Source organism: Manis pentadactyla, chromosome 6 (assembly GCF_030020395.1).
Source record: "Manis pentadactyla isolate mManPen7 chromosome 6, mManPen7.hap1, whole genome shotgun sequence".
Taxonomy (NCBI): Eukaryota; Metazoa; Chordata; class Mammalia; order Pholidota; family Manidae; genus Manis; species Manis pentadactyla.
Window position 1 is genome coordinate 41,842,443 of NC_080024.1, and position 24,868 is coordinate 41,867,310.

Below are 24,868 nucleotides of genomic sequence, written 5' to 3' on the forward strand. Positions count from 1 at the left end.
AAACTTATCTAAAATCTCTGTCCAAACAAGACAGGAGTAACTCTGTAAAGCATATTATTAGAATAATACTTCTTTCACCGTCTCTAAGTATAAAGTATGCTTAAATAAGAAATGCTTGTCTTACAGCATTCAAACCTCTGAAACTAGCATATGAAATTAGAGTCCAAAACACTAGCTTTAGAAAGAGGAAACAGAACTGACATCCTTAGAATTGGCTGCATCAGGATGGACGTACCCTGTCCTCTTAATGCTACTGTGGGTCAGAGTCAGATGTACATGTTTATTGGCTTTCTATTTCCTCTCTTCACTTGCCTGAACCCTCTTTTCTCAGAATAAACACCTGTCTTTACTACAGTGCCAAGTGACCCTGCTAATTATCACTCTGTTTGTTTACCTTGAGTCCACAAACAAGTTACATTTTGGTCATGATCTTAGGTATGATTAGAGATTTTCTGTGCATAATGTGGTTACCTTGATGTCTGTAAGACAGTTTTTTTGGTCAAGGCTGAAAAATGGGCGGGACAAACGCATGAGCGCTCCAGCTGTCTTACCCGTGGTGATGGGGAGCAGTGCAAAGGACACAGCTTTTGGGTATGATTGCACAAGCACGGAGGGGGGTTCAGAAATTTTTTTCTCTCCAAATGATAAAAGTAAGCTTATATTGCAAATGCTGAAGCTGGCATAACTGTAGTAAAACAATGAAACGATGAAGTACAATTCTTATAGAAATGTACTGCCATCTACTACAGGTAACATCATCATTGCAGGAGTTTGATCCTCCCCCCTGGGTTATTTATAATCAAGCAAACATCTTTGACTAGCCAGGTCAGTCTGTTTTCTTGGGGACCCCCAGACTCTTAGTATCTATAGTCTTTTTTTCTTGGGCAGGAAGAAAGGCAGAGAAGAGCCTTCTAATCCCCTGCTTGGAGGATATTAACTTGGCTGCCAGTTTTCTGGGAGATAAATTGAAGAGGCTGAGATCACTCTTCATTGCAAAGACTTTCATTTAATCCCCTGCTTTCAGTGTAACGCTCTGCCTTCAGCTACGCCTGGCATTACTGACTCCAGAGATCCTGATACAACAGCTCCAGGGGAGAGCCCACCAGTGTCCTGTGGAGTTGGGGTGAAGTGATAACCTGCTCCAAGGGTAACTAAGAGGAGCTTACTGCTTCTTAACAGACTAGCAACTGCTCCACCTTTTTAGCCCTGTCTCACCTGTCTTTGGAGATACCTAATGTCTCTAATGCACGAGGCCCTCAGGACTTGAATCAGCTGACTTCTGGCTGCTTCCTCACCACCTCCTGTAGGCACTCTCCTTTCATTTTTCTGTGGTTTATTAAGTTAGTTACCAATTTCCTGTTTGCTTTTCAGTTTCTAATGTTGTTTGGAGCTGCCTTTATCTCCTCTCCTATTCTCTTTGGTCTTGAGTTTATATTTTTCATTTAGCTTGTTTGTGGGTTTTGGCTTCTTTGTTCTGGAACCCTTCCTGGCATCCCTGCTGCCCACAGGTGTGGTTAGTTGACTGTCTTCAGCCTTTTGCACCTTCAAGCCGTGTCGCAGCATGTGCACCAGGTCAGGTTCTTCTTGGGGAGGCCCTTGGCCAGCCACTGCAGTGGGGATAACCAGTGTCATGCTCTTCTCTGGCGACATCCACGCAGTGATTGAGCAAGGTCGGAATACAAGGGCCTACCCATGCCTGCTGTCACGGGCCTCCTCCAATGGGCAGCCTTTGCTCCTTTGCTCCCCGCTGGGCTGGCAGACCATGTCATGTCTGCATCAGTCTGATGGCTCTGCCTGCCAAGGCTGCTCTGCTCTGCTCTTTTCCTCGTAAGTGTTTCTCAACAATAAGCTTATTGTACTCAACACCTGCTTCCTGGAAAACCCAATGGCATGCTAGCTTATTTAAGAAAGAGAAACTACTAGAAGGATAGTGATCTCCTTTGTGAAGGAAGGTGTGTTCCAAGTACCCCGAGGTACTCTCCAGGTAACTTAGTTCCAAAGAATTTCATACGAAATTTCATCCTCTCTCCAGGCTAAGCTTCAAAATACCAGGAAGATAAAGAATATGATTGGCCCTGCTTGGGTCTACTTCAATTAGCAGGGCTTGGTCTTTATTGGTAGCCATTTCCAGAAAAAGAGGAAATTTGAACTAGACACCATCCCAAAAGATGTTAATGCGAGGCAGAAAATGCCAATTGCCAATGATTGTTCAGATGATAAACAAGGGACAAAATTAGAATACATCTTTTGAGCTAGATTAGAAAAAAAGGAAGATGTCATTTATTTTGGGCTAGGCATTGTTCATAATAATCACTGTCAGATCCTCCATTGAAAAAAACTATATTTAAGTTGTCTGTATTTTAGGCTGAGCATCTTGATTTCTTTTTAAAGGACTCCATATTTTTTAAGAGCAGTCACTTTCTTATTTGTCATTTTCTGGAATTTATCTCCATGGGTTCTGATCAGAGTGAAGGAAACTCCACTGTTTTCATTAGTTACCTAATATTACATTTCATTTAATAAAAACATAACCGTCAATTCATATTGAGCTTGTTGTTAGCTACAATCTCCACAGAATTTTCAGTGAGCTACTGGTATTCACAATCTGTATGTTTTAAATGGTGTCCTTGAACCTAAGGGCATTTTTCCCCCAAAAGTGTGACTTGCAATTCACTTGGTTTTCATTCTTGACTCTTTAACATAATTTCTAGTTTTCTCACTTTTAAGTTTGACAGCCTCTTACTATCTTCATCTAAGATGCTGATGTTAAAGAATATCATTTGGTACTTTACCATTTGTGATTTCTCTCCAGTTGGCATCAGTCTAACAACATGCATTCTTCGGGTTTAGTCCATCTACCAGTTGATGATCAACCAACCACTCTTCTCCATTCAGTCCACAAGCTTATCACAACAGGCGTCCTCAATACTTTGCTGAGATCCAGACACACTGAAACTATAGTACTCCCCGGGGCCACCAAGTCCCTTTCCAAAGAAAAGGATATCTCCTAAAGAACATCATTTTTCCTACAGGCACACAAATTGACTAGAATCATGTCAGATTCAATATCATGCCCAACTGATTTATGGAACCCACCTTTTGACCACTTAAAAACTTCAGTTCATTTGATCATTTGCTTCTTTAGAATAACTCAAAAACTACAATTTGCAGTTTCTTAACAAAACAGCAACTGGTTTGGGGACTACAGACCCTCATTTATATGAGATAGAACTCATTTATATATTATAGAATATCCTCACCTACCTTGGGCATTAACTCCTCCTTTTCCATGTTTTACCTTGGTCGGGATATTATGCTTCTTACATGTGAACAGCCATCAGAAGCACAGGTATCAATTTTATGGTCTTACTGCTAACTTTATACCACCAGACACTAGGCACAGTCTACTGCTCTGAAGTTTTCAGAATCCTTTTATTGTGGATTAGACTTCATGACACTACTTATAATTCTGGGACATCGTCTGCTGTCACATTTCTTTTTGTGAAAATAGCTAAAAAGCATGAATAATAAAATGAAAGTTAAGGTGGAATGATAATGGCTCAGAACTTTTTTTGAGTGCAAATAACACAAAAAGGTCAAGCTAGTACAAAGTGATATTTGTTGTAGAATCAGGAATATCTTACAGAAAGAACCCAGCTTTAGGGTAAGAGTAAGAGCACAGATTTAGAAAGAGGGGACTAGAAAACTGGGAAATCTTTGGGGCCCCAGGGACTCTCTCCATCTCTCATCTCTGCTTCTCTTAATGCATAGGCTTTATTTTTCTTTCTCAATGGAATGGGTTAACTGCTAGTTGGCCCAAGGGAACAGCAAAAAAAAATGTTCTTATATCTCTCAAGTTCCAGCCCCACAAAAAGCTCTTTTTCAATTTAAATTCCCAGGGAAAGAGGGAGATGAAACTCCTAATTGGCCCAGTTTGGTTCAGGAGCAGACTCCCTGCTGAATCAACTAAGACCAGTAGAAAAAAACCTCACTGTATAAAGTGGCTGTCAGGATCCCATGGCTGGAGTAAGTATGGTAGATAAGAAAGTGAATTCAACTTTTAAAAAGACATCCCCAAATATGTTTTCCACAGGTGCTTTTAATAGGCTGAAGTCCTGGAGGATAGAAAAAATAACTGTCAGTCTCCTTTTTCTTTCTAAAATAAACTTATGCACAAATTTGATGCTGTTACTCTAAGCTGGAGCAAGTATGTTCCTATGAAGAAAGAGATCTGAGAAAGAAGGATCTTGCTAATCATCTTCAACATGCTATTTAATATCTCATATATAAAATGGGGATGATAAGAACAGCACCACCTATCTTGCAGGTGATTCTCTGAGAGAATCACAGATAATATATTTAAAGTGTCTGGCACTGTACAGTAAACACTCAGCAAATGGTAGCTATGATTTTAAATACTAAACAAATTCATGGAATATAAACCTTTTTTTAGATGCCTGCTAGAGAGATGTATTGTTTCCTCCAAGATTGAGCAGACACTGGAGACAGCCCAGTGAATTTAATTCAAGAGAGAATATTTGAACACAGAACACTCAGTTCCACAGGATTCTAATACACGAATACATCTTATCACTCTCTGGTTAGCTTTATCATTACCTGCAAATGGCATGAAATAAAACATGTATAAGCAAGTGGACAATCAATTTCAATTATAAAAATAAAATGTATTTAAATTATATATATACATATACACAGAGTACATGACACATTTACTTATTATATATAAATTTTGCTTTTCAACTACAAAGTTATATGTACAGTATAAACAGTAGTAAGAAACCATAAAAAGCCCTCATTGTACTTCTTTAAGCTGAAGTCTCACACTTTTTTTCCTCCCACAAGAGGACTGGGTCTTGCAATCCACATGCACACTTATTATAGCAATTATTTTCCCATTGAATAGAAACTCTAAAAACCTGCTATTAAACTAAAAAGTACTATTACCTTAGATTCAAGAATATAAACTATTTGAGACAAGTAGAAGGTTTTTAATTGTATTTTTACTTTATCAGCAACACTTTGTTCCATATATATAATTTCCTTGTCTTCCTACATTCCCAGTAATCTTGAAATGGAAACCAGGTCACATTCTTGAACATAGGCCTCATTTTTCCATTTTTTTGTCAGAAAGCCACCAGGTAATGCATTTTTAAAATGTGCCTCAGAGCAGGATGCTTTGAATTAAGCCCAGCCTCTCAGATCTCAATCTATGTAGCTGAGACACATGCAGGTGAAAACTGGAAGATCAACCACTTATTTGCCTTCCTAACACATAACCATTTTAAATAATTTTGTTAGTAACTAAGTGAATTACATAATTGTTGACATCAGAAAGAGTCCCAATTTGTTTCTCCTCTAACAAACAACCTTTACGATATATTTGAAAACCTGCCCGTGCAATAGTCACAGGGCACTAAGAGATGGACAACTCTCGGCAGTGACAATGTATGTAGCAAACATGCCTTTCAAATGAATGTATGCTCAAGTTCTGTGCTTAAAAAATTGTATTAGAAGCCACATCTGTCTTACTACTGTATTCTAAACACCTATTACACTGCCTGGTACATAGTAGGTGTTTCATACATGGTATGAAATGCACAGATGAATAAATTTTTTTATTCATACAGTAAAAATTAAGTGTCTTCAACTCTAAGCTGGCTTAAAGGCTAATATTATCCATTTCACCTCTCTGAGGACAATTTCACTAAAAAAATGCTAAAGGAGAATGACAGAACAATATACAAATTCTTGTAGGAATGATAATTTTACATATCTACCAAAAGATCATATTTACACATTAAAAATGAAATATACAATAGATAATTCTGAAATTTTCATTTCCATTTCAGGGTTAATAAGCCCTGAGACATAAAATATTGGTCCATGCACAGTAGCTACCTAGTACTCCTTTCTCAGATGAGGTGCATTATATAGAGCAATAGGTATACAAAAGTTTTTGAGCCATTCCAATATTCCCGCTGCTCTGATAAATGAGAGATAAATTGTAGGCAATATCTCTTCGTAAATCTAACTGGTCAACTTCTATACCCTAGGGGGAAAAATACACAAATGAGTTCTATTTAAACTGGCACCCAGGACAATTTTTTAAGTGTAAGTGTTCAAAAAACTATTAAAATCCACAATACAAAAAAAAGTATAAAACTATGTATATACCTCAGATCTAAATTTTTATCAGATAATGCTCATTCAGTTAATCATTATAGAACTGTATCATCAAATATGTTAAAATGTCTAACCAATAAGTTAAAGAAAAAGTCTCACCCACAAGCCATAGCAGAATAAACTTCAGATGAAGTAAGGATTAACAGTAAAAAAATGAAACCATTTAAAAGAAAAAAAATATGGTTGAATAAAATAATAATAAAATGTTGGGTAGGAAAGGCCCTTCTAAGTGTAATAGCAAAAGTAGAAAACACAAAGGGAAAGACTAATAGATTTGACTTCATAAAAAATGTGAAACTTCTGAATTAGTTAAAAAAAATTAATTGTAAGTAAATAAAAACACAAATAAATACACACGAACAACAAGATGGGGAAAATACTGTACTATATAACAGAAAGGCATATAAAGGATAGGTCTACATGGGCATACAGCAAATTGATTAAAATGATTACCTTAGGGGTGTTATTACCTTTATTTCTACTTAAGTAACAAAGCATGGACTCAATGGAGTACATTAGATCTATGTTTCTAATATTGCCAATACAAAATTTTGAAGTCACCTGAAAACATCTGCCAACAGTGAAAAACTGCTACCTAGGAAGCTTAAGGAGCAATACGTAAAGCTACTTATGAAGAAAAGAACACAGAAGTGTATATATTTCATCAGCATAACTAAAAGTATGTATTCATTTGCTTAATAACCAAAGTTGAACAAGGGCAATTAGAAAACAGTTGTGAGGGAATGTGGGGATTATGAGTGCAATGTAAAGAAATTAACAGTGAAGATAATACTTTTCTTCAGAAATTAAAAATTAGATTTTAGACAGAAATTATCACAGTATTGGCAACACTTTACCCTATCTTATCTTAAAACAAAGAAAACTACATTAATATTGGTCTTTCATTTTTACAGAGAAATATGTTAGCTAGTTTTGGCTTGGAAATGAGCAATGACTCTATTACTCATTTTGGAGTAATAGAGGCCCCGTGTCTACCAGCTGAAACCTGCAGAACCACCGGGTCTATCTTGGGAAAGCCGAAATATTACTAACCACAAGTCATATATGTCCACATGGTTGCTGACTAGGTCACAAGGCCAAGATGTCAAAGATCTACTTGTTGCTGAACATAAATGCATTCAATAAAGGAAAAATCTATTTTAATACACAATTTATTTCACTGGACCGCAACACTGAGCTAAGCGCACTTATCTATTGACGACATGCAGTGACTCCTTGGTTTTTAAAGGCAATCATACCATACCTCTGCCGCAAGTGGAGGCAGCTCCAGGGCTTTCTGATAATAGTGGATTGCAAGGTGGATCAGCCCTAGTTGGTGAAGGCCACGGCCCAAATTGTAGAATGATTCCTGACAAGGCCCACGCAGACCGAGGTAACGATTAAGAAAGGAAAAGCCCTGCCAAAAAGAAAAAGCTAATTCAGTATTTCACTCATTTGACAAGTATGTATTGGACCACAGGATGTGCGAGATGCGCTCTGTGCAGGACACAACTATTAGAAAAAGAGACACAACCCCACCCTAAAGAACACAGGCCAGGATTACAGTGTCAGATCACAGTGTAGTCAAGAGCTCTTCTGAAAGTGGAAGGAAAGATTTTTTTAAAGCTAAGGACAAAAATATTCACAGAAAAGAAGGCCAAATGTTACAAGTAGCTGTCAAAGATCCGTAATCTATAAGCCTCAGGATTTGTTTTTTATGGTTTCAAGCTGGCTTTTGTGGCATTAGAGGCCAGTGAATGTGTTGGTGTCTAAAAGCTTGAGCAAAGTATAAAATTCAAGCCCTTATAATGTTAATTTAGAAAGGTTTATTCTCAGGAGCAAACACACTTGAATAATACCTAGTCTTTCTGGGTGAATAGTATCTTTTATAATTTATTTTATAATTTACCTCTAAGGACCTTAATAATGTCTTAGTCCAAAACACTTGATTTTTTTCCCCTGAAAGCTTCTGACTCCTTCATGGATTAGTATAGAGCACAGCTATAACAACGCTGCTCCTTGTGTCACAGCATCCAAAAAGCTTGCCTCTTTGTCTCCTTCCGTATTCACGTTCCCCTTTAATGCAGCTTCAGTTTTTATCAACCACAGAAAGTTACAAACTGCAAAGGTGCAAGTGTCCTATGTAATTAAGTAAATATATTATCTGAGAATTGAGAGTAAACCAGCTAATTTTTGAGTATAGAATATAAACTGCAATTATTCCCTGCATGATCTATGTATAATGGTCATAAATTTTCCCTCATAAATAAATAAAAATTAACGAATTCTTTAGAATTAATGCTTTTATTAATAAAATAATTATGTTCAATAAATCATACTTTCTGCATAATAAAAGAACCCATTTGTGTATATGTGAATATGACTTCTACTCCACTGAAAACCATGGTTCTATTAAATAAAGCAGATAAACTATTAACCTCAGAGAAATATGAAATCATCATACTTAAAAAGGACAAATCTATATATCAAATTCTCAGAAAGAGGGAAGAGTAATCCTAGTTGAATTCTTGCAACCCAAAAGAACTTGTAGGAGCTGCTGGCTGGCTGCATTTTAAGAATTTTTTAACAAATTTATGAGGGTAATCTCCTTGACAACTGAAAGACTATTCAAATATTTAGTGATTAAAAAACTAGGTACTATGGGCAGCCACTTTACTTTTTACTTTACATTTTAGGTAATGTGAATCATCAAATGGACAAACTACAAAAATATGACCACAAAAACCAATATTTTAATGGATAAGAAAAGGGTGCTTTTTACTATGCACTATGTAACTATGTTAAATTTCAAACATTTTTTATCACATTAATTAATCACTAATGGGCCTGAGTACACTTTTTATAAATGTTAAATAGAGATAGGAGACAACATGAAAGCTTTTACTCTTACAGTATGACATAAAGGTAGGAAAGACAGTAAAACATATGGAATTACTTTTTTCTAAAAGTAAAGAGAAGGAACACTAATTATAGTCCTGTAGCATGAATAAACTGATGAATAATTAGAACAATTTAAGAATCATGATATTTATAATAAAACTTGATTTTCAGAAGTTTTCTTAATGGAAAATGTTTAACATCCACAAAAGTAGAAAGATTAGTACAGCAAATTTCCATCTACCCATCACTTATAGTTTCATCTCCCCCCAACCATTTAAAAACTGCTCTTTAACCATAAAAGTAATTTGAAATCTAGCTTTCAAATTACTTTGAAGTACAATAAATTTTTGTCCTATCAGGCTAAAAAAACTACATATTTTAACTAATTAATAGGAGTTAAGCCATAAAACCGTCCTATTAATATTTATCAGAATATAAGCTTCACAAGGGTTAAGTAATTCTGTCTGTGTACTCGCTCACTGCTATATCCCTAGTTCCTGGCATAGTGAGTACTCAATACATAGTTTAATTTAAAAATAAACCTATAAACTGCATATAGCAAAAGGACCCATTAAAAAGCTTAGAGGAAGAGGTGGACAAATATTACAAATAAATACCCAAGTAAAGGAAAATTGTTTTTTACTTTTTATGTTGGAAATTTTTGAATACACAAAAGAGAATATTATAATGAACTCAAATACCCAGTTTTAACTATAATGAGCATTTTAATTTAGGTTTTCTTTTAACCATGTTACATTAAAAAGCAAAAAAAAAAAATCCTTTACTAAATCACCTACTTCATTCAAGCCAACATGCTCTTTCCTTCCCAAACTACTTAAAAAAAAAAACCTATCTATACATGCATCAAACAAATGAACATAAAAACTGAAATCCTAAAAACAAAAGTGTTGAAGATACAGTGGTGAACAAGGCAGACAAGGTCTCTGATCTCTGGTCTCTCAGTTTATACTCTTAATGAAGAGGAAACCATCTATACAAAGGTAAATAAGAAAACAAAAAAGCTAATTTTCAAATTTCTGTAAGAATCAAGAAAACTTTAAAAGAGCAATGTGTTAGTGATGAGGTAAGGAAACAGGCACATAGTCACATATTCACACGTTATTGTAGATACATATTATTATATCTTTTTTAAATAATTTAAATCAATTTTGAGGACCTATCAGGCTGGATGTCTTAGGGGCTCCAGAGTATGAGGAAGCCTGCACTGAATTTCTCCAGATTCTGCCTGTGTCTTCTCCCCATGTGATCTGGCAGTGCACCCTTCTATATGTCTATGTCTAAGTCTTAGAGAGGAGTACCACTAGATGTTGAGTCCATGACTGCTGAACACAGGGATAGGTATGGGGAATCCCAACACATATACTAAGTAAGTATTACTGTTGAAGCAGAATAATAAAAGCATGAAGAATATTCATTTTTTGAAAATATAAAATTAAGCAATGAGAAATCCAAACTAATTACCTGCACAATTAGAGCATGTCTTCTTAATACATACTTCTGAGATGCCATGTGAATAAAGGTTAGGCCTATACAGAGGCTATAGAGAGGTTTGTGGGGATGGGTGCGAAAGGCTTGCACATACTGTCCTGAAAAATGAACAATGATGTCAGCTGTTATGACAAGAACATATTTCTTTATTTCTTCAAACACTTATTCAAATATATTTTAAGGCTAAACAAAGATTACTGTTTTTAACATATGCAAGGTGTACATTCTAAAATATCAACCAAATGCATATTACTTTGAATTTTAAAATAATGTATAACATGTAACAAATTAGAAGGATTTACTCATAAATGTACCCTGACCACGAAGATCAAGAGAAACTAAAATTAACGTTTTTTTAGGCACAGCTAGACATTTCCATGTAGTGCAACACTTAAAAAATAAAAAATTTATGAATTGCAATCATTAATGTAATGATCTTAAATCTAGTTGAAAATCAGTGAGGGGATGTTTCTTCTCGTGAATTCATTTGTAAAATTACTTAATTTGTCTTATAAACTCAAATGTCATAGGTCCTGGAGGTGAGAAAAAGGAAAATAGTTCAGGTTCGGTTTTTTAGATTGGGATTTGTTTTCCTTAATGTAGCAACTACTTTGTTTTTCCTGAAAAAAGATAAATGAATCCAATAACAAATTAAGAACTTTGGGTTTTGTGAATTCCATGTATTCTATGGCTTCATGGATAGAGTTCCATGTATGCTATTCTACACAACTGTCTCATGTTAAAAGCCTCACCATATGAAGGGAATTTTAAGCAAATTTTTCTTCTCAAGGAATAATCCACAATTTATCACACACAGATAAAAACTTCTATTTCTTCCAGCTCCTAATGCCAGAAGAACAGCACCACAGAATATCTTTAGCAGCACCAATGCTAGACTGCCATTTGGACTTTCTATTTTTACCTTCTGTAAGAGTTTCTAAACATAGGAAAATAAAATAAATCTCTATTTTGTATTTTCTTATTAAACCAACAACTCCAGAAAGTACACACAGTGGAGGCAAGTTTCAACATTGGATATTCAAGGTTACTAGCTCAACAATTATAAAAACACCAGCCATACAGAAACATTAAAGTATTAAGTAGCCAAAATCCCTGTTTATTCATAAGTCAACTAGCTTTTAGGCAGGAGAAATGAGCTTCATTATAAGTTTAACATTTGGTTAGGTATTTTTCTATTTATTTGCTTCTGATTCTTTATTACAGTAATTCTTTTATGTGATTAATTTTGCCTGAGTTTAATTAGAATAAGTAAGTATCATGTAAATAAATGTTGATATAGAGACTTGTCTAGTAGGGGATGAACTATCAACAAATCTTAAATCCTTTTTTGTACTACAGCAAATTAAAATCAGGTAGCAAAGATTCCATAATTAATGAAAATTATTTTTAAAACAAACATGCCTAAGTAGGAAGTATTATTGACCTTTACAATGAATTATAAGGCCATTTCAGCCTTTTGAAACCAAAGCTTCATAAGAAAAATAAATACTAATATTAATTATCATTTTTGCTAATACTTACAGCCACTTACTCTATGTGCCAGGCATTGTTTTAAGTACTTATCATTTAATCTTCAAAAAATCCACAAGGTAGGTCCAATTATTATCTCTACTTCAGAGATAAAGAAACAGAGGCAAAGGGAAGTAGAGGAACTTGCCATGAAGGAGCTGCTATTTCCATCCAGGCAGTTCCACTCCAGAGGCCTGGCTCTTAACCACTAGGCTTCCCACAATTGACAAAGTCATGTGCCAGGGCACTTACCAAGCGCATGCTTAAAACTACCAGATACGAATGCATTATGTCCATTTAAGACACACAGGGCATGATTTTCTGGGGTTTTCAGCATTAAACGGAGACAGAAGCGATGATGGCATACATCTTGGGAGTGCATGGTAACTTGATTGAAAATGTTCCAGAGCTGGGGTTTATTGACATTTTCCATGAACATTATCCTAAGATTGCAGAAAGAGGATGATGGTAAAAATATGATGGAAAAGAACTTCCTGATTTCTAAGAATGAAACCCTTTTCGGGGCTGTCCTACCAACACTGAAACGTAGCATCCCCCAACAAGGAAAAACAGATTGTTTCAATGTAGTTAAGCAAAACCACTTAAATGGTGAATGATTTTTTCCAGATAATACTGCTTTAGTTAATTATTTCTACATCTTATTTCTACTTTTCAACAAAACATTCAAGCCAAAAAACAGAATCAGGTGGTTGGTTTCATATGTTCTCTGCTGACCCACTATAGCTGCAGTACAATGAATACTGAGTAATAACTAACAATAATGCATGCCAGGCATTGTTAAAAGGTTCATAATAATCCCATGAGGTGGTAGTGTTATGATGGCCATTTTAAATGGGTAGACTGAGACACAAGAGGTTAAGCATATGAGAGGGCATGCACCAATGGCCTCAACTAACCAGTAAGCAAGAGCAGTTAAAATAAAATAGCTTATTAGTTCTGGAGCATGAGAGACTAAGTAAAAATAAATATACATACTCTATCAAAGAATTAATTAAACTACGTTATTGGAAAAATTATCTTATATAGTTGTATGCCTTTCTGAAATTTTTGTCCAGAATTGCTGCAGAGAGACCAAAGTATTACAGCTCTTTGCGTTTTTGCCTGTCATCATAAAATGAATAATATTCCAAAGAAGAATCCACAAGTAACTCAGCCTCCTGAAATCGGGATAGGTCACATAAGGAGTATATAGCCTTCAACAGAAGGTTCCACCAGTCATCTTTTGTCAAGACACTCGTGAGTCCGGCAAATATTGCTAAAATGGGACCAGTGAAAATCAGTTAGGTCACTGTGTTTCCAAATACTATAGTATTAAAAAGAAGAATTCACATGATTGAGTCTAAGGTTAAATTGAATAACCATGGTCCTATAGACCTGAATTTTTGCCAACATTCTTCTGACAATGACCAGAGGGGGAAGTTGCTTGTTTCCACTCCATCAACACCACCTCCATACACTCTGCCAATCTACAATTCCAGGTAATTCTCACTTCTAATCTGTTCTCTACAAAGTCCAGTTACCTCACTTGTGTTTCTCAGTGCAAGCTAAGACATATGGTCCTTCAGGGCAGAATGAGTGTGCACTTCAAGACTGAGATCAAATACAGGAGTCTGCACATAAAAGGCATTCAAGGGCTTGCTCAGCAAAGATTTCAAATTCATACTTTGAAATTCAGATTGTTCTTGATCTTTTTATAATCTTCCTTTTCTTTTATCTGCTTCAAAATTTCTCTTTTCCTTTAACTATCTTCTCTTCCTTATCTGTAAGAAGCCTCCCTTTCATACCCTTGAGAAATATCAAAAGCCATAAAACATTTCTAGCTTGACCCAGTATTCTCCTTCTGAGAATCTATCCTAAACAATTCATCAAAAGTATGTATAAATCTATAGGCATGAAGATGCTCACTACCATATTATTTATAAAATTATCACAATCAACCATATATCAAAAAAGAAGGGTATGATTAAATAAATTATGGAACTGCTATCCAATGGAATATTCACATTCCTTACATAGAATAGCTATAAGGAGAACAGAGCAAGATGAGAAAATGTCTGTGAAAAAATCAGAGTACAAAAATGTATGTAACCTAAGGAGGCTTTGCTTATCCTATGCTAGTACATGAGTATGAGGGGACACCCACCTTAACAAAACAACAGAACCCTATGAGCCTGAGTAAAACCAACAACGGACCTGAGAAGAGAAAATACTGAAAGAGAAAACAGGATCAAATGTAAAGAAAAATATAACTTACAGAAACATAGTACCAAATACATGCCATAGAGGAAGAAGCTATTAGGATAAGCCCAGAAAGAGTGAACTGGACAGACGGCAGGGCTCTGCGGCAATCAGAGCCAGGTTATGGGAGGCCAAAGCGCATTCCTTTCCTGAGTCTTCTCCCTGAAACACCTTACTTATGTTTTAACATTGTGCTTATAGAGATTCAGCTCTTCTGGATTCTAAAACCCTGCCCATTGCACACTGCCATGCTTGTAACAATGACTTAATAAATGTCTGCTGAATTAATTAACAATGAAATAATTTTTGGTATCTCCAGTTTATAACCTAGATGTTTTCCAGTTCTCTGAGTAATAACCTCACGCTAACATACTTAATGTTTTTTCCAGCTAAAAACAGATGCCTTTTAAACTCACATTACTTGAGACTGGGCCAAAGCAACTTATTTTCAGAGTTTATATGACCATTGCTACATTGTCAAAAATTAATATGACAAAGAATAAAATATATGTAATTGAAATAACTGGACAAGTAGAGTGATTTGTACAGTCATCTAATCTTCATAAATTTAGGATACATTTTCTTCTTAAAAAGCCAAATTAAAACTCATGTTTAGTTTTTTTCACAGAAAGATAAAAGCAGATGTTTTTAACTTATAAAAATTAAATGATTTACATGTAGCCTTTTTGTTAAACACCAAATGAGTTTATTACACTTGAGGGATTTAGATTAGAAAATTTCATTTAATTTGAAAAGCGTATATTTTCAATTAGATTACTGTCAGGTGTAACTTCAGGAGTCTTTTTCAACTCAGCCACTTCTATCTAATAAAGCAAATCAAAGTAATTACCTTTGGCATCACAATTTGCTGTCTCTTGTTCATTGCTGTCTGATATTTTGTCTCTTGACACTTTAATAAGGTAGAGATGCCTCTCTCCAGATTTGGAACTGGATATCAAACAGACTTGGGCTCTATTCATTGCTACCTGAATTAAAGATGATAAACTTGAGATAGTTTTTAGTCACACAATTTTTTAAAGAAAATCTATATGCCATAAGTTCCACAGGTATGCCTGAAAGCTTCTTTAATAAGGAAAAAAAAAGACCAAATTACTGTGTATTTAAATACCTAAAAGAAATGAAGAGACTGTTTTTTTCTTACCAAAGAAATTTGGATCATACTACTTACCTTAGTAGAGAAGAAGAAGGCAATTCACTTTAACTTTAACACGCGCACACACACACACACACACACACACACAACAACTTACCTGAAAAAAGCTGGACTTAAAAAGGCTTAAAAAGGATGTCATATCTGGAAAACATTTCTGCAAGGTGAACAATTTTGGCACATAGTAGTGTCTACAGGGCTAATGACTGATAAAATCATGGTTCTCACTTTTCTAAATACGTACTAGTATAGATTTTATTTCAGTTAATCTGTAGTCAAGTTTACATTTTCATTAGAACTTTCAATTACATACCGTAAATCTTTAAGTCTTTTGTCTATATCTGACTTTCACTTTAAAAAGTTTATTTAGTAGAATAAAATGGTTATAAAATAGCTATATTCTATATTTAAGCAAATTCTAAACATTTAAAAAGCCAATAATGTTAATATAAAGAAAGATCATTACCACCTTTAAAAGCATGGCTAACATGGTAAGTAAGGTATCCACATAACCATACATTTTGCCTTGTGAAAACAACAGAGTAGAACGATGAAGCAGTAACTTGAGTTCCTAAATAAATAAGCACATGACAATGAGTGTGACAAGATGCCTTTGCTGCAGGTTGTTTTGTTTGCATAGAGAAGTTCTGTCTTAGAAATCAAACCTTAAGTATATTTGTTTTATGATCTTTCACAGGAATTAACACATGATATTCTAGAAACTGTAATTTACAGTGTCTAATAAGTGACTAAAATGATTCAAAACCATTTAATACACTAAAATAAAAGTTTTGGATATAACATGTAGAGAAATCCTCTACTGAGAAGAAAGTTCTACAATGCAGCCCACCAATGAAAACTTCTTTCTGTTACATGGCCTACCTGCTGTGCAGCATTTGCATCTTGTGCTAACGTGTCTGGATCATACATTGGTTCCAGAGCCTCCAGGGCTTTCTCAGGGCGGCACAGCTGCTGCTGAAGTGTGGAAAGTGAAATTCTTGCATCCAAATGGAGGGGGGCCAGATCAACCACTTTCTCATAGCTTTCGGCAGCTCGCTCCATATAGCCTAAGGCCTTTAAACATTCTAAAATGTGTTAAAGCATAAATATGAACTACAGATTTGGAAGCAGGCCAAAAATTATTCCTCCGTTTTTAAAGAAATATAGTATAGCAATATAAAAAAGTTATAACAAGAACTAAATATATGCATATTTCTAGTACCTCAAAAAAACTATCCCTTCTAATCTCTATTGATTAATCAATCTATTGATTTCTCTAAACCCAAACTGCTTACAAGGACGTAATCAGTATACACATACAATTTGGGGTTCTGCTTTACTCACTTGGCATTATGCTTTCAACATTTTCCCATGTCTTCATCGGCCTTTTGAATGGTTATAATATTCAATCAAATTGATTATTTACTGAACCATATTACTTGACATTTAAGTTATTTCTGAACTTTTACTCTAATAAATAACACCACAGTAAACATCTTCAGGTTTAAAAACTGGCAGACCAGTTTAACCCTCAGATATGTTTTGTTAGGCCATAGTGCTATAAAAAACAGTGAGTTGTCTACATTTTTAAAAATCAGCATTTTTATGAAATCTGAGTTTCTGGATTCTTTTGAAAAATCTGGGGTTGGTGCAGTGGGTGCCCCATTCCCACATGGCACATCAGCCTATGCTGAGGAACACAGTATTCTTTAGACGGGGTTACCCAGCTCCCTGCCCTAGAGCCTTCCCACTCGTGCATTTTACTCATTTTTGTTACCTGCCAGGCTCCAGAGTTTTGTGACCACCAATATAAACTACCACCTCTCACCTCACTCAATGATTTTCTCAGGACAAGTTCTCAGAAGCAAAGTTACTGGGCGCTATTCCTCAAATCTTATGCCAATCAATTATTAAGTCCTCTCCTTAGAACTTGAAAACGAATCCCTGTCAGCATTTCTTCTTCCCACCCTGATGGCCACAACAGTAACTGAAGCCCTTTCACCTCTTTCCTTTTTCACCATGATTATCTCATAAAATGGGACTTTTGCTTTCGTAAATCTCAAATTTTTCAGACTTCTACTAAATTACCCTTCGGTTAAACTTTGATAATAAAGGAAGACTACTAAATATGGATGGATCATCATGACTGCATTTTTCATTTTTCACTTTTAAAGATATTTTGTTATTATACCACAGGCATTAATTCCTTTAATTATCTTTCTGATGTACCAATCCCAAATTTATGATTTTTAGATAACTCTGAAGTTTTAACCTTCCACTCACTGCAAAGCTACACAGGCTCACAACGGAAACATCACTTATCAGAATCATGATCATAATTAAGGAGTATGTGTCAAGTATCTACTATTAGCAACAGGAGCAGTTTCAATTATCATAGACTTAGGAAGGTGATAAAAACTCAACTCCCTGCTCATGTCTTAAAATTCAAATACACAAATAACAAAACTTTTAATGATGGTCTTACATTTGCATTCATATTCACCCACCTAAACAGAAAAGTGTCATTTTAATCATTAAGTGCTCTTTGCTATTTCATATCTGTGTTATGTTTCAAAATACCCTAAAATGTCAATCAATGCTTTTCTAGTTATAGAACTTTTTCCATGATGTAATATTTTAAGAACAATTAGAACTTTCTGCCATAATGCAGTATTTTAAACAAAGACTGTTCAAATTTCAATGTATCTTTTATGTTAATGCAATATGAAATCCTATTAGAATATTTTTGGCTTTCATACATTTCATTAAGAAATTCGGTTATTTTTCTTAAGCTATATTTCTATTCTAAATGATTTATTGCAGATTAATGTGGATTTCCAGTAAAATGGTACATAAAACCCAATCCTGAGCATATTTTCAGCTCAAAGAACATTGAGAATACATCAAATTTTTCCCCAAAATGACATATTAAATATAAACCTGTAAAACTCTTCAAATATCAGATTGTACTCCAAGTCTGACAATCTATTACTATGAACAAAACCCTTTCGTTAACACAGGTAAAAGGTATTTAAGGTATTTTGAACAGGGACATGTTAGTGCCTCTACTTCAGTTGGTGCCATTAAGTGAATCATTCCTCCAAACCACTAGTGAGGGGGGCATCACTCAGTGGCATGACAAGTTAAAACACTGACTTTCAAAAAACTGCTCTGCAATCAGAAATACTTTCACTAAGACATTAATATTCTCTAACAATCACTGCATCTTTGGAAAGTAAGTTCTTGCCTGCTTATGTTATTAAAACTTCTTCCTCCCACAAAAAAGTATTACCTGCATGCCGAAGCCAAACTACTGCAAGGTTGTATCTTTCAGAGCAAACCAATGCACTGAGGAGAGGAAGTGCAGAATTATATTCACCAACATCCAGAAAAGCCTCAGCAACATCTAGATAGAGGTCTCCCATATCTTCAGGATTCTGTTCCACTAGTGTTGTCAGGAGAGGCTAGGATGCAAAACAAAAGCCTGAAGTCAAACATTCATTACAACTATGCACATCTATATGTATTTGTCTTTTTAACTTAAATATCAGTCATCTGAGGCAAGCATAAAAGGAGCAAAGCTTAATAAAAATTGCTTTAAACTGTCCTTTTTTCCTACTCATTTCTGTATCTTTATTAAAAAGAACTCATACTGCTATCATTCACTCATTCAACTTTTGAAAGCCTGTTAGAAGGCAGGTATAGCAGCAGCTAAGGCCACTGATTTGCCAGGCTCCTCCTCTAGCAGGTCAAACATACCCAGGCCTCAGGGCCTCTGTGTTTGCTGATGTTTCAGGGAAGCTGTTCTTTCCTGTAGCTACACAGCTTACTGCCTCACTTCCTTTATGTCATTATTTAAATGTCACATTCTCAAGGAGGCCTTTCTTAACCCAACCTATTTAAAATTGCAACTCCTCCCATCCCCAATATTTTCTATTCTTTTCCCCTGTTTGATTTTTCTCAGAGCACTTATCACCAACTGACATCCTATATTTAATGTATTTATTTTATTTATTACCTATTAATCCCATTAGAACAAAAGAATAATTAGAGCAGGGATTTCTCTATTTATTCAATACCTTCTCCTAAGGTCTGCAAAGTAAATGCTCAATACATTTTTTATTCAATGAAATACTTAGCAAAAAGTTAGCAAAAGAGAATAGCTGTAAGAAATTACCAATTGTTTAAAAGGCCTAATCATATACTCTTATTTTTCTCATTTTGAAAGAAAAACAAATTACTATAATTTAAAGTTCCAAAACACTTTTATTCACACAAAAATAATTTGATGCTTATGGTGACTTCCTGATTATTAAGAAATGTGAAGTCTAGGGTCAATTTATAATTTCTTGTCATCTACAAAAAATAACGTGGATTTGATCTGAATGTTACTTACATTAAGTGGTTCGAGGATATTGAGATGTACAAGGCAGACCATCAGCTTCACTGTGATGTCTATCGGTACGCCATCAGGGATAGTGCAGGTAACATTCTCATTAGCTATGGGTTAGACAGATAAAAGGCAGTTCCCACGTGTGAGAGCTTAGAATGTGGGGCAAATGAAGCAAACTACCTTCTATGTGAGAGCACATTTACTTCACTCAAAGGAAGTGTTTCTATAATCAATTCAAAGTTTGGCCAACTCTGCTACTAGATTCTTATCCCTCCTTCAGTCTGTCCTTTGGTACCAAGTACCCTTCCTAATCCTTTCTGAATATCTTATCCACTTACCCGAAACCTACATGAACTCCCACACCTCCTATCAAAACTACAGACAACTAAAAAGCCAAAAATGACAAATAAGGATATCTGAGCTCTCTTTTTTCCTTCTTGAATTCAAAAGCATCTTTTTAGTCTTCACTACAAAGAGGATGAGAAAGGGATAAAATAATACTGTGCTGTTTTCTAAAACTTAATTACAGCAAAACAATTTTTAAAGCACTGGGAAATTAATCAAAGGGATTTTTATCTGCATTTAAAGTATTTTATATTTTGAAAAGTCTAATAAATTCCAAATAAGCTTCCATATCAGAAAAAGCTGAAGCATAGAGGATTATCAGAGATTCATCTGAAATGGTAGAATAAATTTTAAATTATGTTAAAATGAAGTAAGTTTCATCTGTTTTATAGAACTTGTCATATAAATTATAGTACTGAATAAAATTACCAAGAATAAGACATGGACAAGTTTACTTAAGCGACTTTGTATCCCTTACTCCAAAACAGTAACTAGTACCAGAAAACCAGCTTAAGAAACTTATTCTGCTCAGTAAGAGTCCCATATGTAAATTTACTCACACTAGACCATAAGTTCCATGGGGATAGGCCTAGTCTAAGTGACTTAAGGCTATATCCATAGCATATTTCTTCTGTAGCCAGTAGCTATGGTATACCAATTAGAGATACAGTGTGTACAATGTGTAAATCAACAGTTTGATTTCAGAAATAATCACAAAGTAAAACTCAATTTTATGTTGAAAATAAGACACATGCTAAAATCATGTAAGTCAGGAAGGCTGAAAATAAAAGGACAAAGATAGAGCAGACAAATTCAAACAAAAAGAAAGTGGAGGTCACACTCACATTATCACACTAGGTAGAATTCAGGTCAAGAAGGCACTTTATAAATCCTATAGGGCAGTGCTACTCAAAGGGTATAGTCTGGGACCTGTGGCAATCCACAAACTATTACCAGTTTAATCAGATAGGTGCAAGAGATTGAGACTAAGTATTCAGGCACTTTAATGACAACTTGACAGTGCTAAAGAATATGGTATATATTACTTACAGCCCTAACAGCTGAAATAATACTGTAGTAACATTTAACAGCAGTTTCTTTTAAAAAGCTTATATTTTGTCACCGACACTTTATTCTCCTGAACTCTCATTAGGTCATTCACATTTACAAGAATCAAAAAATGTGAACCTCAATTACTCCATCAATAAATGTTATTTTTTTTAATGCATATAAAAAACAATCATCTTTGCTCACTTTGGAAGTGTTTTAATCTCCTAGTCTTCTGGGCATATCTTTTTCTTTGAAGTTATTTCACCAACTCTAAGATGCCACAGATTTCAGATGCACCATTACTTTATATACTAAGAAAGAAAAACACCACTAGTTCAACTATGACATGTCATTGATTTAAGATGTTCCCTGATTTCAGGTATAGTGACTCATTAAAAAAGTAAAAAAAAAGAGGGAAGAAGGAAGGATGGATCAATGAAATACAGTAAAATGTATTAAACAAAATGAATAATCATATCTACAATTAAAACTTAAACACAGCTCTGTATTTCTTTCATATTTTCCAAAACAATGGAAAGAACAATTTTCAACATGAATATAATTTTTTTGAAGAAAGATCTTAAACAGAAATTATGGCTGCAAAATAACAACTTAACTGGAACTTGGCTCTAGCCTAGGCCATGTACAATAAAAGTATCAAAACTGGCAGAGCCCTTCAGATGCCCTAATTCATGCTGTGATAGCATTACAATTCCTATTCCTGACAGCATTACAATCCCTACTCCTTACTCTAGTCACTCTACTACCTGAATCACTCTAAAAAAGCACCCTATCTGGTCCTGTCCATACCAAGCAGTGATCCCACACCCTGTGACCTCAGTCTGAAAGGCACTTCCCATGGGTGTCTGCTTAAAATATACTTCTAGAAATATCCTCTGATCTTTTCTATCACCCTCCTCTAGTTTCCCAAAATGCCAGTTTTACTATGGAAATTATCACACGGTTCCTTATATAATTTAATTGTATACATTTCATTTGAACCCACATTCTCCTCACTTCCTTGAGGAGAGAAAATGTCATACTCATCTGTATATTACACACACACCTACCGGAGGCACTTACAGGAAACTTTGACATAACTGGTCTTTTTATTTCCCGACAAGTTTTCACTTCAGTATTGATTTGTCCCTTAACTTGGGCTTGGTTCTCTACAAATTAGCACAAATGGATTTATGTAAATGGATTACTACTTTCCATTAGGACAGATCATCTAAATAAAAGGGTTCTTTTTTCAAGTAATTATGCCTTAACCCAAAGGATTATATGATGATGGAATCTTTAGGTCTTATGACAGGGTAGGGAGGCAGCTATTTTGAAGCAGGCAGGGCTCAGTACCAAATGCCTCCCCTGCTTCCCCAGCACCACCAAAGCCTCACTGGGTCAAGGTGGAAGGTACAACACAGGAACCTCCTTGCATGACCAGGGATATCTACTCTGCTCATAAAGAAGATCAATTTGTTGAACCTCACTTAGGGTCTTGCCTGTTAGTATTTTCATAGAACAGGTTAATGGGACAGAAAAGAGCTGGGATGGGGGAATGAGCTGAAAGAAACACTGCAAGCTACACTTCAGGTGTGACTTTCCAACCAGATGCCTAATTATACATTTAAATGTTCAAACAATGTAGGATAATATTAATTTCTACTTTTTATGGGAATGTTTAACTTCAAAGTAGAATTTTTTCAATGACAGCATTCTAAGATCATTTTGAAAAGTAAATTGCTTTACATTTAAAGGTTTCTGATAAGCTGCTCACTAATCCATTCCTTTTTCACATATCACTAAGAGAGCCTGGGTCAATGAGAAATACTGTATTCAAATGGATGTACTGAGAAACTGAGGACTGAAAACAAATTTTTAAAAATTATTTTCCTATGAGAAAATGTAATAATCATGGAAAATGTAATGAAATCTTTGTGAGGAAAAATGCTTCTTGGGAAAATGTTATAAGAACGTTATAGATTTCAAAATTATATAGACTTTCATATGCAGAATATGGCAGAAAATGCACACTCATACAACAACCTTTATTCTCTTCTGGAGCGCCTTCTTCTGCAGTTTTCTTTTCCAGCACGATTCCAGAAAAATCCGTAATTACCTAAAAGAAGAGGAAAAAGGAAATGATACAATAGGTATGTTTAAAAAACCTTTACACAGTGCAAAAGATAGTTAACATTTTTATATCATATCTTATATCACATTAATGCTTAAGGATATAATTCCTCTGCACCAAACCAACGTACTTTTCCCAACAGCCTAGGAACTGAATCATAGTTAGTCCGGCTGCTAAGTCCTGCTACCCAGAAATACAGATACATTTGGCACCTGTGATAATGGCAAAAACTTTATCATATGATAACTACACTTTACATTGCATATGGAATTACTATAGAATCTAGAAATCTGTTTCCATACAGACTTCAATATATACTTTAGTGTACAAGTTATTTTACATATATAACTAAAATAAAGAATAGTCAATTTGTAGGAATTTCTAGAATAGAGAAACACATCAAAATCTAGTGAAGAAACTCATTACGTGTTCCTACCTCCAAAGCTCTGTCATATTGTTTGTTAGAAATGTACAGCTCAGCTGCTATGTTAACATCCTCCATGGAGACAAGGGCCTGGTGTTTTGAGAAAGCTTCTTCAATTACGTTAATAGCCGAGGGAACATCATTGGCTTCATAGTAACTCCTAAAAAAATAAATGGCAAACCGGATGAGTACTTAATTCAGATCATAGAATTACGTTATAAAACTCATTCCTTGCTAGGCCCTCTATTAACTATGATTTTCATTTTCTTAAAATTTGGGAAGAGAAAAAACTCTTCTTTAAAATCATCACCACATTCAGTCTAGAGAAAGCCGTGCTATGTCAGTGTAACAACGTCTCAGTGTCAAGCCTCTCACTCTCCAGAAGCTGCCTCCTATCATCCCACCTCAGGCCTCTGTAACCCAACACACACAACTCTTCTATCTCATTGGGCTCGACAGAGCACTGATCCTGCCACCTTTTCTCTCACTGCCTCTGTGCCCTTCCTGTCCTCACGTGCCTCCTCCTCCAGGGTCCAACACTGTAATTCCTCCCGTGCACATCTCAGTTCTCTTGCCCTTCTCTCCCTTTATTAATCTGATAAACCCCCAACCAAGTTAATACAAATATGCCTACTCTCCACCACCACCTGTCAAGCTGACCATGCTGACTGGACTCACTAGCCTCAAGTGCGCCCATCATGCTGACCAGAAATCTTACTAGGTGTTTAGTCCAGTACTTTTCAAACTTGAATGTGCATACAGAGTAACTAGGATCTTGTAAAAAAAGCATATTCTGATCCAGTAGAGCTGGGGCAGGGCCAAATTTTCTACATTTGTGACCCATTCGCACGTGATCAAATGCTGACCGTCTGTGGGGTAGCAGGGTCCCAAGGACCTGGACGACTATTTCACATCTTCCCCTCTCCCGTCAAACCTCTAAAACTCTCC

The 24,868-nt window shown here is 35.3% G+C and overlaps 1 protein-coding gene and 1 pseudogene across 2 annotated transcripts in view; both read right to left on the reverse strand.

Annotated features, from left to right (window-relative positions):
• The window catches only part of LOC130678870 (GPI inositol-deacylase-like), a 116,254-nt gene extending 112,744 nt beyond the window's left edge, over positions 1-3,510 (reverse strand). Inside the window, exon 1 of one of the 2 annotated variants that reach the window (XM_057503738.1) lies at positions 3,265-3,505. The gene's annotated coding sequence lies outside the window, so the exon portion shown is untranslated. Of the gene's footprint in view, positions 1-3,264 lie in introns of both variants that reach the window. The other variant, XM_057503737.1, reaches the window with a different exon arrangement.
• A 1,154-nt stretch (positions 3,511-4,664) lies between these two features.
• LOC130684081 (general transcription factor 3C polypeptide 3-like) overlaps positions 4,665-24,868 on the reverse strand; it is a 37,492-nt pseudogene continuing 17,288 nt past the window's right edge.